We start from the raw sequence: 14,812 nt of genomic DNA on the forward strand, positions 1-14,812 counted from the left end.
CGGGTGGTGTGCGGATTCAGAGAGGGATGTAAGGACGTGATACCGGCTCGCGTACCAAGTGTTCACGGATTTAATCAGACATCTTGCCGAGCATTTTTTACGACCTCGCGATATGGGAAATACCGTGCACGTTCGCGTTCAAGCTCTGCACCTGACAAGTGTTTCAAACACGCACATATGGATATCGAGTGCACCCATCGAAGGGAGAGACAGGTATACGGATCAAAGAAGGATGGGAAATTGAGATAAAGGAAGAAGATTTTCCTATCAATAGTGAGAGAAAAAGTACATCATTGTTTGAATATGGCAGAGTGAGGGATCTATTTAAAAAATGTTTTATGCAATTTAGAAATATTGAAATTTTGCAAAAATTATTTGCTTCTTACAACTGTCAAATTTTAATAAATATGTTATATTATTTTGAATGAAAGTATAAAAAGAGATATTTTTAATTTAGAGACCGTTTCATTAATTTTTATTTTTATTTAAAATATTCTACAAAATTAAATAATGTTTCTAATCCTAAAGCTTATAAAAGGAGATACTTTTCCTCCCCTTCTTAATAACAGAAGACAAGCGTTTCAGTCACCCAGAAAATGGCTAGTAATTCGACTTTCATCTAACAGACATTTCTACTTGACACTGGTAGATTGAGGTGGAAAAAGGATTACAGATAACCGTGGACGCGTACGTGCACGAGAATAACTGGACGTATCGAAAGTTAGCGGCCCTCGTTCTCCGTTCTTGTATTAGTGCCGTTGTCGTCGACACGCCTGTCACGTTTGTAGGATTTCATTCTTTCGTACGGTGCACCCCTTCCTACCCTTTGAAACCACGTTCTCGATGACCTCACCAATGGAGAAGTACAGAAACCACAATAATGGATAGGAAAGAAAGAGTTCATTACTGCTTAATGGTTCAATTATCAGTTCGAATAACAGCAAATGATTTTGGACATTGAGAGATTTATTCAATCGAATCGTTAACAGATTGAATTTTACAGGGATCATCCATTTTAATATAAATCAATAACTGAAAGAAATTAAAAGATTCTAAAAACAGCGTTAATATTGCATTAACCCTTGAACAGCGGAGACTGGGTCAATCGTGACCCAAATTTACAAAACGTATACAAAAGTATTAGCCGAAAGTTAAATGTACAATTTTTAAATGAAAGAATTTCATATACTGGAAGTATATTTTTTTTCAGAAATAATGTGAAGTTTAAGAAATGAAAATTGGGGCTCTCCCCATGGTCCGCCATCTGATTATTGAGAGCAAGGTTACGGTGGAAACTTTCTAAACTGAAGAAATTGAGAAGAAAATACTGATAGACATTCGGCGGTAAGAACACGGGAGGAAAAACATCGGACGGATAATAAAATTGTATCATTTGATTGGTACATCTAATAAAAAAGAGAAGGATATATAAATTGTATTTGAAACATAAGTTTGAACTACCCTGATCAAGTTATGTTGAAAAAAATCAAAGTACGGCAGTTCTCTTGTCATTACGATTTTGCCAGCACACATAGTTGAATGGCTCTTTTCCAAAGTTTCACTTTCCCAGATTTTTCTTTCCTGAGCACTCCCTATCCATTTAAAAATCTATGTTTTCGTCCAGGGTTTCGTGCAAAAGTTGGTTAGCGTTATTTTGCATATTTGACAATCAGCCCTCTTTCGCTTCCATCCTTCAATCTTAGACATTTTCCTTTGTTCCTTTCCTTCATTTACCATTTCCATGCATTTGTGCATTTTTAAACTTGACTATTTCGTTTCCATCTCAATTGTAATCGAAGGCTCGATAAAAATCATAAACCATAACATTTTGTGTTCTTTTTTTACTTGAATATTTGTTTGTTAACTGTGCGTTATATTTACCAGGCGAGAATTTAAAGGGAAGCTTAAGTAGTTTGAGACAGTAAGGACAAGTTAACGCTTCGGTTAGTTTCCGGCAACTACACACTGGCAAACTCTCGTTAACAGATCAAGTATCTACTTGTCAGCTCTGCTTCTGCTGCAATCGTTGTTCATGCACATCTGTACATACACATATATACGTACATATTTGTATAAACACGTCTGGTAAAAATTCAATTGAACAAACTATCAACAGTGTTTCGAAAAAGAAGTGTGATTCAATTCTTCCCTGAAAATAGAGCGTACGTGACTTCGCAACATTCGTAATATTTATTCAACCGTGTCCAGCAAGTTTTGATCAAATTTATAACAAAGTTTACCTTTTACATAAATGTCTAAGCTGTACGTAGTATATTTTCATTCCTAGATAAAATTTCGTTTTTAAGTACTTTTTACTATAACTTTGTTTTAAGATTTAAGACAATTTTGAACCTTGGAATTTAAACATTTTTTTTCATTGCAATAATCTGTATGTATTAAAAAAAATAATATTAAAAGCCAAAAATCTAAGTTTCACTCTTGATAGAGGGATCAGAGTCTAAGTACCGTGCGTCGCCGACCTTCCGGACAGATTCTTTGTATGCATTTATAGGGAAGCATAGTGCTAGAAAGATTCTGAAGATAGGGAAAAGAATTTCTAAGTCGAAATTCTATCCATCTAATGATACTAAGAACTAAAAATCTAAGTTCCGCTCAATCAACTTTTATCACCATGCCCTAAGAAATATCCCCTCAAAAATCAGTACATATTACTCATAGGACTCGAAACGTGGATAGAATCTATCTTAAGAAAGCGGAAACCTCTTCGCTCTAAAAATCTATCGACTCCTCTTTTAGGAACCGAAACCAGTCATGCCCACTTCCATATCTAACATATTCGTGATCCAGTTTCTAAAACTCGGATCAAGAGCATACACCAGGCATGGACAACAAGTAGTAAAACCAGCAGGCATCTTAGACTTGAAAGGAGAACATAGATAGACTTCAGAGGCAGAAGACTACTTCCCACTCCTCAGTTCCTCGAGGTCACAGAGCCGAACTTTTGTATGCTTTACGTTTGTCGCATTCTGCCCTGTGTTCTTTCATCCCGACCGCACCGTCCGTCTTTATAACGCCCCTCTACCACTCACGCAAAGCTGCCAGTAGAGTAGGTTTAAGTTCGATGCGACCTCAAGAAACTCAGCAGTGGGAAGTGACCGCCGGACTCTTGGATGACTAACTTAAGACTGTGCCCGCGGGCAGCGTCGGGCGCTCTTTTTTACTTTGTGCGTGCACGCTATCCACGATGAACGGATTCGTAACAAATGAGTGTCAAAATCCGTACTTTGCCTGGTTTTATTAAAGCTTACGTGTCGGCTATATTTTTCCCAGGAGTATTCATCTACAAACATGCAAATGAATTTTTATTCTTCCAACAATTTTGCCACTTTTTAAGTTCCCATAAAAATTGTCAGATTTTCAGGGATGATTCTTTATAACACGGAATCGAATACTGTCATATTGTAAGATTCCAGATCGGGCCATTTAGGTTTCAAAGCGAGGCTTAACCGGCCCAGTTGGCTTGAATAAAGATTTAGCGGGATGGTTCGATTGGGTGGAAACAATGTTCAATAGATGATCCCTTTCCTGTGTTACTAGGTACATAACGCAATCTTTTGTGAATGCAACTATTGTTTCCCAATGGGTGATGTTGTGCCTTCGATATCCATTCGCTGTTGCTTATGAAAAACATTACGGTACCCGTAATAAAAATTCTGGCAAATTGCTCAAATTTCTTTCGGTCGACGAAGAACTGGTAATGGATACTCGATCAATACGATACTTTTTATTCAAATCGTGCACTACCCATTTCCCAGTTTACAAGTTTTTCCGATAGTTTTTTTATTAAAGGTAGCGCAGCTGGTGAATCGAATCTGTCGGTCAGTTCTTTCCATATTTCGTACGGATATGAACCACGTTTATGGAAAAAATTGAGAATCACTGCTCTGCAATAACTCTTCAAACCCAATCTCATGATCCGATAAAAAATTCATTACATAAAAAAATTAAACAAAGAAATTGTAACGAGTCAGAATGAATCTATATTAAAATGTATTTCAAATATTTATTTGAAATGTACATTTCTCTGGCTTATGAGGTCGTTATTAATGCACCAATGACAAAATAAGAAATGTATTACGTTCGATCGAGTAGCATATGTTCCTCGTAGCAAATCCGCGAAGAAGATTAGTTTCCCCAAAGGACATCAAATATCGATTCGATCCACCGTTGGTCGAATGTCAACCATGGAAACTGACTGCTTAGCCGAGATGGTAAATATCGACGCTTCTCTATCTTGCTGTGCAAACTCTCCCAGCAGCCGTTTGGAAATAAACTTTGTCTGCACGTCTGATAGAAATCCAATATTATTAATTATTTGCTACATCGTTTAGGTTCATTAAGTGTTGCGTAATGATATAATAGATTACTAAAATGTAATACTGATAGTTTCTTATCTGGATATCTTTCAAGCTAATTATTTTAATTAAACATTCGCAGAGCGAATTATTCAACATTGAGTTGAAAACAAATTTCAATATAAAAATTTGTCAAGATCTAATGATACCGATAACAGAATGCTATCTAATGAAATGTTCAACACCAGCAGTATGGCGGACGTGTCAAAGAAGTATTCCCACGTTCCAGATGAAAAAATCAATTTCTTTCTTAGATATTATTAAACTATGATCCCTCTAAAACATGTAGCCGAAGAAAGTTTTGCAAGAAGTTAAAAATTCGAAAAGTTACGAACAGGTTTATACCCAAACAAAGTAACCTGGTTTCGTGGCAGCTGAATCTTTCGGGATCCTACCCCTTTTCTATGATAAAAAAGTCAAGTTTTGTTTCCTTTGAAACCTATTTACGAAAGGGATTACATACACGAAACAATAATGAAAGTTTGAATTCTTTCCTTTGAACTTTAAAAATATTATTTTGATTGCTCTATGGAGACTGTCTCGTATATAAGGGAAAGGGGTTACAATCTTTACCAGTTTTTCTTTTTGGTATAATCCAAAGTTAGAGAGGTCAATAGTATATGAGAGCAAAGGGATAATAAGATTAAAGATATCGTCACCTTCGGGAACTAGACGAGTCTCAGAATTCTCTGGTTACGAGCTTTTCCATTTAGGACGAAGGAGTCACATATCCGAAATCGATAACAAGTGCACTGCAAGGAACGTTCGATGCAAGAATAAAACAACAACGTATTGGTCTCTCTTTAGATTTCTATTTTGATCCGTCTGAAGATTCCAATAGGGTATCCAAGTTCAATCGAATTATATCTTCCCTTTTGCGTACAGCTTTCTGGAAGCTGTGCATAATGCAAGATGCATTTCTTACATTTTTGCCAAAAGGGAATAATAGATAAAAGACAGAGAGTTATGCTCGAAATTTTTCATTTCAATATCCAGCACAGTTTCTTTTAACATAATAAATCATATTTTCATTTAAATAGTTATTTTTTAAACTACCCTTTCGAGACTAATTTTCAAATTATTCTCATATCGTTAAGTTTATCGTATCAAAAAATTCGATAAAAGTAATTGTTGAATAAAAAGTCCTTTCGTGACTTTTCACCGACCCTGTATTTATAGAACGACGACTCGACCGTTCGAAATCCTTCCTGAAGATTCATAGTCCCGTTGAATCATTGATAATCTTTGTTTCCTTTCATCTAACTCTCCATCTTCGTTCCTCCGAGTAATATCGTTGCATTTTCCCGTTACTTCAACATACAACCGGGCAAAGTGAAATATTTATGACACACCGAGTTGACGTACAATTGGGTCAACAGGAAAGTCCTATCCCTTTCATGATCGTTGGAGTTTTCCAGCCTTAGGTGTAATGCTTGCAAGTCGCAAACAATTACGTACCACGTTACCTGCATTCTAAAGGACTTATGCTGTGTAACGTAGCAGTTCCGTGTACGGCTAATTAATCTGTTATAAGTAACGATGGCGCAAGCGTGTCAGTCGCAAGATCCATTTAAGCCATTCCATTCTTTGTAAGTTTCAGCAAGAAAATAATGCGATTATTTTGAATATAATATAGATAATTTTAAGAACTATAATTAAGAAATATAATTTTGAAAAAACCTACAAATTTCGATATGAATCTATAATATGAGGTTTCTCTTTTAACTCTTTAACGGCGGATCATGGAGAGAGCCAAATTTAAATTTAATTTCGTATGCTGTTCGAGAGTTAAAAGACAATAAAACCAAAGGGATTATAAATCAATTTTTCATTTAATAAAATTGATCATATTTTACAAAAGAGTGCTTCGTTTAAACATTATTTTACCGAGCTATTTAAAATAAATGTTTCTTTTATAACAATTTAGATTTCAAGCATACGAGATGATAGAACTTTCCGACGGTTCCAATAATTTTGATTTCCCCGAGGACCGGTATCATATGACATTCAAAGGAACATTAATTTTAAAATTGTATACCAGAGATATGCCCTGTCGTAATCGCGTTTATCGTTTAGCTAATCCGTTCGATCGAACTAGAATCTGTTCGGTGAAATAATCTCGTGGCTAGCCGAGTTCGCTAAAGAGAAAAGTAAAGTTCAATTTACATGGATAATTGCATAACTTAATATTTTGTTAGATTGCAGCGTGTATGGTAGGTGAGAAGCTGCCACCTGAGATATCCCGTATTCGTCTCTCGTTTCAAGTTAGGACGACGCACCATAGAATATTTATGGTGTTCCGAGTCGGTGGCAGGCTTTGTCGCGTTCGCCATAGGGACACGGTACACCATGAATATTTAGAAAATTAAATCGGCCAACTTCGTCGTCCCCCTTTCATTCGTTACCTGTAATCCACATTTTCCAACTTTCAAGTAAGCGCAATTTCATTTTAATAGATCGCCGAAAGTGAAAATTATTGCATTCGAGGCTCGCAATTATTTAAAACGCCCAATTCTTCGCCGTTTGAACGCTTTAAAGAGCTTTGTTTTCATTCAGAAAATTCTACCATCCCGCACACCCTTTGTTTCCGCGAACGTTAAAACCGATCAAAGTCAAAGTCGTTCAACAAAATGGTTACTTCAGTCGGTAAACTTCGCTTCTCCTGTACAAACCGGTCAAGGTAGTAACTTTACTGGGGCTTTAAATTAATTGCAGAAAGAAAAGTTAACAAGATCTAATAGAAAAGTTAAATCAACTAAAACAGTTGTTAAGTGTTTCACCTTGCAGTTAATTTGATGCATTTAAAATTTAACAAAACTTCGTCGCATATCGTATGATACATGTAGATAATTTTGTTTTATTTAATGCGGGATGTGAACATTTTTAACTTTCAATGAATATTGGAATCTGTTAATTTCATAGAAAATAATCTATTTCCAAAAAACAAATTTTAGCGACACGATATAGAAAATACAATATCCTCCAAATTAGGTATAACAATGGGTCGTTATTGCTTTCGTTATACGATAGTATCGATAAATATTGCAACTACTTGTTGCTTCTCAACGAAATGCCTGCCATTAAGGTGGTTATATCGCGAAAGACAAATTCAAAAGTTAGGGCATTAGCAAACTGGCGCCGGGTGGGAACACGTCAACCCAAAACTCAACTTCATAAACACAGGATATTCCTAATAGAAAATGAGCAAATTTTCAGAGAGAAAATTTCATCGCGAATTTTCCAGGATCATTTCAACACATTTTCACCTCACAGAAATGTAAAATAGTGTAATACGGAGGGAGCTAGTTTATTCATCTCTGATTCACTCCCTTGCTGCTTTGCAACCCCTGTGCAGTTTCATGAAAATAAAGAACTTCATAAAATTATAATAGCGCTGCGTTGTAATACTCTTTACTCCCGGTACGCTAACAAAAACACCCCGATGATGTTGAAAAACTTATGATTCGTAAAAGAAGAGGATGAACAGCATGTGTATTTTTCACTGGAAGATATCTGATAGGGTATCAAGGATAAATCTTTCCTTCGATCGTCTGAAGAAACCGTATTAACAGTGCTAACTCATTTTCGTTTTCGATTGAGTTATCCCGACATTAGATGTCCGGTGTAATGCCATGGAAAAGGCGGTCAGCAAAATGTCTAGCACCGGAAAATGAGGAGGGTGGATTCACGCGCACACATCCCTGCCATCTGTATGGCGTACACGTGTGGATCCCTTGTTGGAAAGCTGAAAACTCTCGGAAATGTTTGTACTTCAACGATCGTTGATCAATCAAATTCCCTTTAGACATTTTCAGCAAACGCAAAAAATGTATAACAACCCGCGATATTTATTTATCGAATCAATTTACGATCGACATAATGGTTTTAATAACCGATAAAAAGCACAATAGCCACGAGAAATAATTGCTTTAACCGCGAACCAATTCCTGTCCGACTAAATATTCTGATTTGTAATTGGTGCATTTTTATTGTTCTCCAACAGAACGTGGCGGTAACTGAAAAATGAAATAAAAAACGAGTAAATGTGCATCGATAAAGGATGAAAGAGATGTGCTTTACATAGCTCGTTACTTTCGCTAGGACCATGGTATATCGGATTTCGTTAAAGCTGGTATTTTATGATGAAGCGTACAAAAATTTATAATCGCATTCCAATAAACGCGTGTTCATTTAATTTCAACACGTTACTCACTCCATTCTCACCCATAATCCCATTAAATGTGATTTTACCCCGCTGTGATATATCTCCTAATATACCATTACATTTATATAAAATAAAACTTCCATCCTGCATGGTAATTAATTCCTCTCCCCCGCCCCAATCTTTATTTTTAATTGTGAAATACATGTTCGTCCTAATCAATATCGAGGAAAAAGGTAATACAGCAGAGGTTGAACACAAAAACTACTAGATTGTTTCGAAAAATTTGAAGCATGCATGAAAAACTTTTTAAATGGTATTTCAATCAATTTTTCACATGAAAAGGAACGTTTATGTGTGTATAAAAAAAAATTGTAATCTTTTATCAGCGATTTAATTACAAATTAGGTGTACAATTATTATTATTACTTTTAATATCTTGACGTGTAATTATTTCCACCTTCTCGTGTACAGTCACGCTAAAGTGTAAACGAATAAATAATGTTTGCGCGACGCGATATTTTCTACAGGGCGAAAAAATATTGCAGAAGCGGAGGGGAAATTAAAACACCATTGACCGCAAGTACTTCCTGCAAACTTTTAATTCATTAAAACCTCTGTTTCGAATGCCCTTCTTGGTAAAAGTATTGCGTGTCTCCAGTCCATAATTTCTTCGTTCGGAAACCGTTATTAACGGAATTACCAACTAGTTCACATGCGTGCTCGGTTACAATGGTATGAAAATAAGGTCAGACGAAAGCTTTAGTTTTAATTAAAAAAGTATACTGGCACGTTTTGCAAAATCAAAATCTACGTTGTGGTAAAAATGGTTGCTTTGACGCAAGCGTGTAATTGTGTGAAGTTTTTTGGATTTATTTTTGACCTACTTTAAATTTTACACGATAATTGTTCTGTTAATGAATTATTCATAAAGATCATGTTTTTTTTCTAATTAACGTGCTAAGGGTCAACGTATTGGGTCAATGAAATACCTCTTCTTAAACTTTTATAAAAAAACTTTTTCTCCATGAATAATCAATCTAAGAAAATATATATAATATTTTTGTCAATATTTTCAGTTACATTAAAAATCGATCAATTTACAATAAAAAAGGTATTAGGAAATATAACAACGTTGCGTCAGGAATATAAAGTGTTCGACAGAACACTACACCTAAATGTACTTTCTATCGACTCAATTTCTGCTTTCCCAGTTTAAAGTTTCCATGGATTGATTTTGTCTTGAATACCAATCGACTCGAATAGCATTCACGCTACTGTGTTGCTAGATAAATAGATAGATTGGATAAATTTTCTTTGAAATGAAAAATTGAAACAGCTATTCGGAATAATGTTTCGGTTCAATAATTTAATTTAAAAAACAAAATAAAAAATTCTTCACAGTTTGGTGAAATAGAATGGAAATGAGGATTACACCTCCACGTATTTTCACTTGGCTTAAGAAAATTTTATATGGATATATTACACGCGAAGATTTGTTTTAATGAAGGAAACTGGAACGGGTTAAACTACGCTAAAACAGCTTAAAAGATTTCCGTTTCATGAGCTGTTATGCAAATTCGAAAAACAAGTCAGATACTCTTGAAATGGTTGTTAGTAGGTTTCTATGTTAATAGAAGAACATTTAAAATATATTTTTGAGCTATTATTTTAAGAAAGAAATATTTTTAAATCAAAGGAAAACAACATTTAGAGACATAAAGCACACTATGTTGTTTTGCTTCGAAAGTGTGAAAGAATTCGAAATTTTTAAATCTTCAAACCCTAACCCACACTTATAAAGATGTTTCAAATGTTTTACCCCTTCGAGGGTTGAGAAAATACAAAATCTATTATATTTCCTTTAACCCTTGAACAGCGGAGCCTGAGTCAATCGTGATCAAAATTTACAAAATATATACAAGGATATTAACTTAGAATTAAATATATAATTTTTCAACAAAAGGGTTTCGTATATTGAAAAAATAATTTTTAAAGGAACAGTGTGAAATTTAGAAAATGAAAACAATACGAAATACAATATTAAATTAAAATTGGGCTTCTCTCCATGGTCCGCCGTCTAAGGGTTAACGTTATGTCAGGTTTCGCTATCATACTCATCGAGATTATAATATTATCATACACTACGAATACTGATAATAAGAAGTTGAAGAGTTGGAACGAGTTGAAACACTTTTAATATATTTATAACGTTTCACGGTAACATTTTACGGCTTAAATGAAAAAGTAAAATGAGTTGTAGAACCAACAAGCTTTTTCGCGAGAAGAATACTCTCAAGGAAAGGAGGTAAAAGGGTAAATTTCTTCTTATTTCCGATCCAACGCTTCGCATGGAAATACTCCACTGATGCATCTTTGTGTATGTACATACTTATACGCGGGATACATGTACATACATACGATCAGGGATTGAAAGTCAGGATCAAAGATATCGAAAGAGATGCAGGAATTTAACGCTAGAGTGTACGAAAACAAAGGGTATTTCTTATTTCCTCTTGTTTCTTTAGACCTAGTCAAATGGTCCACACCTACTTTTCGGAAATAAGTTCGACAATGCAAATCGATGCAGTAGAGAATACACGAATGCTTCGAAAATGTCGGAAACATCTTGCTATTCGCCACTATATTTTCTTTAATATTCAAGCATTTCAATTAAATTTCCGAATGAGAGGGATCACTGAAAATATTGAAATTTCTTCAATTTCAATAGAGGATTATAATAAATGCCTTATAGCATGTATAAATATTTATAACGCCCCAATAATTTGGAACGATAACCATTTTCATAAAGGTTGAATGGTACAATCACGAAAATATTGAGGATTTTAATTATAATAGTAATATTCAACCGTTGACTGCTTGACAGTCGAATATTTCATTTCAAAAACAGGCAATGGTACTTTTGGTCTCGATGGAAAATTAATCAATTGATCAAAACATTCATGAAAATTGCATTGATGTCATTACATCGATGGGATAGCTTATTAATGAAGCCATCGATCCAAATGTTACGACACAAATATCCAGGCTTATTCTGCTTTCATGTTTATATTATCGAATGGAGAATTGGACAATGTCACAACGTTCGCGAAGTTCGATACAAAGTCTAGTAGTTTGTGGAGAATAGTATCAGACTAACGCAAAAATCGAATTTCCCGTCTACAGGCATTCGTAATATTCGCCACGACTTATTTTTGGACGATTTTCCATTCGAAATATAGGTAATCGCTATTTTCTATCAAAAAATTCTTTACTCTTTAAAAATATAAAAATTTACATATAAAATATTTATTGTATTTATGTTCGACCATATACGATAAGTAAAAAATTTAATATTAAAAACGAGAGAAATGAAAGTTTTTAATTTTTGTGAATAACAAGAGAAACTCTTTTGACTAGAAATAAACATCGACGAAGTTGATTCGGGGGATGGAAATTCTTTAGACCCCTTGTGATACGATAAAAAGAGTAATCACAGTTAAATTGAATTCATTAAATTCGCTTATTCAACTAAAATCGATTTTATCTGGAATACGAATATAATTTATCTGGATAGAAGAGCATAGCATAAACATTACGAGTGTAATACGTCGATAGACAAATAATTTATCGTATGAAAACAATTCTCCTATAAAATTCATGTTGCGTACAAAATCAACATCTTTATTAGTAAGATAAAAGGTAAATGTCTACAATTAGGGCCCCAACGAGAAGTCAATTGAAAAGAGGTAAATTCTATGTATTTTTGCCCCTCGAATCCAAAACTGTTAATAAAACTTGGGGGTCGCTTGTATTTTTTAAGATACATAGATTAGGTTAGGTTATCAGAAAAAATATAACTTACTTCACGGCAAAAACTTGACCAGTCAACAATAGACTCCTTGAAAAGAATAACTTCAAAGTGTGAATTTAAACGAAGTGTTACAAGTGGTACGTGTCTAGCCAATTCTAATCTTGATATCATGACGATTGCCCGTTTTATTGGATATTTTCTCATGATGCGTCCTCCGCGCTGTGCATTCTATGAACAGGAATTAGAACTGAGCAAGGAGACTATTGTTGACGGATCAACCCTAACCTATGTAGGTTAGTGATGCGCTTTAAAAGTATTGTCTACCCCACAAAGTCATTCACTTTTGAAAATAATGATATTTACCACAATATCTTAGTAAATACAAGCGACCCCCAAATTTTTGTCAACAGTTTTGGATTCGAGGGGCAAAAATACATAGAATTTACCTCTTTTCAATTGATTTCTCGTTGGGGTCGTAATTGTAAACATTTACCATATAAAAATCAATAGCGATCAATTTTCGAATAAAATGAAAATTTCTATAGAAACTTAATCTATGCTCGTTAAAAGAAAAAAAGAAAGAAAAAATATTGTTATAAGGAAGGAACATGTCCAACGTACCTACCTGACATTGTCCCATCGATAGATCCACGTTGCGAAATTATTTCAATCCCTATTGCGACGACTTTTCACGCAACGCGAAAATGTCAGCTAAGTTCGCGTGTTCCGTAAAGGTCCTAACATTTGCTTGAACGGTGATTCACCCTCTATTATCACGGCGTCGCTGGGAAAACAAGCGTATTCATTCCGTCGATCCGGTTACCCCATCGGGCTGCTCGAAATAGGATCCTCCGAAAACTCGACAATCCCGCCGCAATTACCGGCAATTAATCGAGTACCGTACATCCAGCCTCGGCGTATCCGTGAGGTTAGCGCGAGCGATGGGGTCGCGTTGCGTGAATGTCGTAAAGTCATTTGAAGGTCTGTGGGGGACTGGTGCAATTTCGAACGAGAGGGGGGAGGTGTTAGAGTATCGAATGAAGGAAGAAAGTTAGAAACGAAGATCCTTCCTTTTCGAAGGCAGTGCAAACAGAAACCAACGAGTACACCGACGAGATCACATAAACAACACTTGTCTACTCACTCTTGGGCCAGAACACTTCGCGATTTCTGCTCGATGACTCGCTTCGACTCACGGTATCTGTTGTTGTTCTTGTTGTTGTTGTTGTTGTTGTGTACGGTTCAACCGTATGAACTCGGCTAACGAAACACGAAGTACGAAACACGGTTTGCAGGACGATCGCGCGCGAACGATTAAATAAGAACAGGAGTGCAGATACGCATGGAACGTATAGGCAGAGGTTTAGAGAACGAGAGAAAAAAAAAACAAACAGAGAGATCGAGAGTGAATACAATAAAGATATAGAGAGATGTAAGGCAGTAGTAAGGAGAAGATAAAAGAGAGGAAGAAGGAAGCCGAATATAAACTACGACCGACAAAGAGGGCAAGCAACGTTCTGAACGGTGCAGAAGCACTCGCGGTCTAGACACGTAAACCTAGAGAAAATCGACGTGCACGTGACGGCGGTCGCGACGATACTGCGCCCTATCGGGCGACCCTGCGCAAATATAATACCACCCCTCTCCTATGGTCCGGCCACACTATTCTCCTCGCCGCCATTGCCACCACCGAACTGAACCCATCCCTCTACCGACGATCGGTTTCTCTTCCTACCCTTTTATCTGCCGTCCTCTTCCACCCCTTCGCCACACCGACATCCATCCCGCCCCACTTCACCGCTTCACACTCGCCAACGCCTCTTCCTCCTTTTTCCTCCCTCCACCGGTCGGTCTCTTCCACCCTCCTATATCCCGCTTCGTTTTCTCTTCTTCTTCTTCTCTTTTTTCTCTCTCTCTCTTTCCCTCTCTTTCCTCTCTTTCCTCCAGCATCGGCGACCCTTGCCACGCTCTACCACAGAACCTGCTACTAGCGATCCCTTTTCTAGAACGGGTAGAGGGGGGCTTTTCTCGGAGCTTCCGGTGCACACCGATGGCTATTTCCGTTCACGCTCCAAGGACCCAAGACGACGTAGGGGGCCGGTCGGCTAACAGGGGCTACCGTCGACTTTCTATCGCAAGCTAATCGTACGTATCGTCCTCGATCGTACTTGGTGTATAACCGATTATGTCCAACGACCGATAAGATTCCTTCCCCAGCTATGGCTATTTGTAGCCTCTTTGAGCCTAGCGATCCGCTGGACCCGACCGTTCATCCTGATTTATCCGATGTTCCGGCTCTACGCACTGCGCACGATCTTGACGTACCAACGGCATTCGTTTGCCCTACCGAGCGAGTAACTGCGTGTAACTTATATTATAAATACGCGTGTTTGTTGCCGCCTATCGCATTTTTATTTTCATTTTGTTATGGCGTTACGCTATACTCTTGTTTCTTCCGCA

General features: G+C 36.5%; 1 protein-coding gene across 3 annotated transcripts in view; it reads right to left on the reverse strand.

Annotated features, from left to right (window-relative positions):
* Positions 1-14,046, reverse strand: part of LOC114874280 (1-phosphatidylinositol 4,5-bisphosphate phosphodiesterase epsilon-1-like) — an 85,430-nt gene extending 71,384 nt beyond the window's left edge. For 2 of the 3 annotated variants that reach the window (XM_029183442.2, XM_046284968.1), the window contains exon 1: positions 13,497-14,046. The gene's annotated coding sequence lies outside the window, so the exon portion shown is untranslated. The other variant, XM_046284969.1, reaches the window with a different exon arrangement.
* Positions 14,047-14,812: the final 766 nt, after the last annotated feature.

Source organism: Osmia bicornis, chromosome 3 (assembly GCF_907164935.1).
Source record: "Osmia bicornis bicornis chromosome 3, iOsmBic2.1, whole genome shotgun sequence".
Lineage (NCBI taxonomy): Eukaryota > Metazoa > Arthropoda > Insecta > Hymenoptera > Megachilidae > Osmia > Osmia bicornis.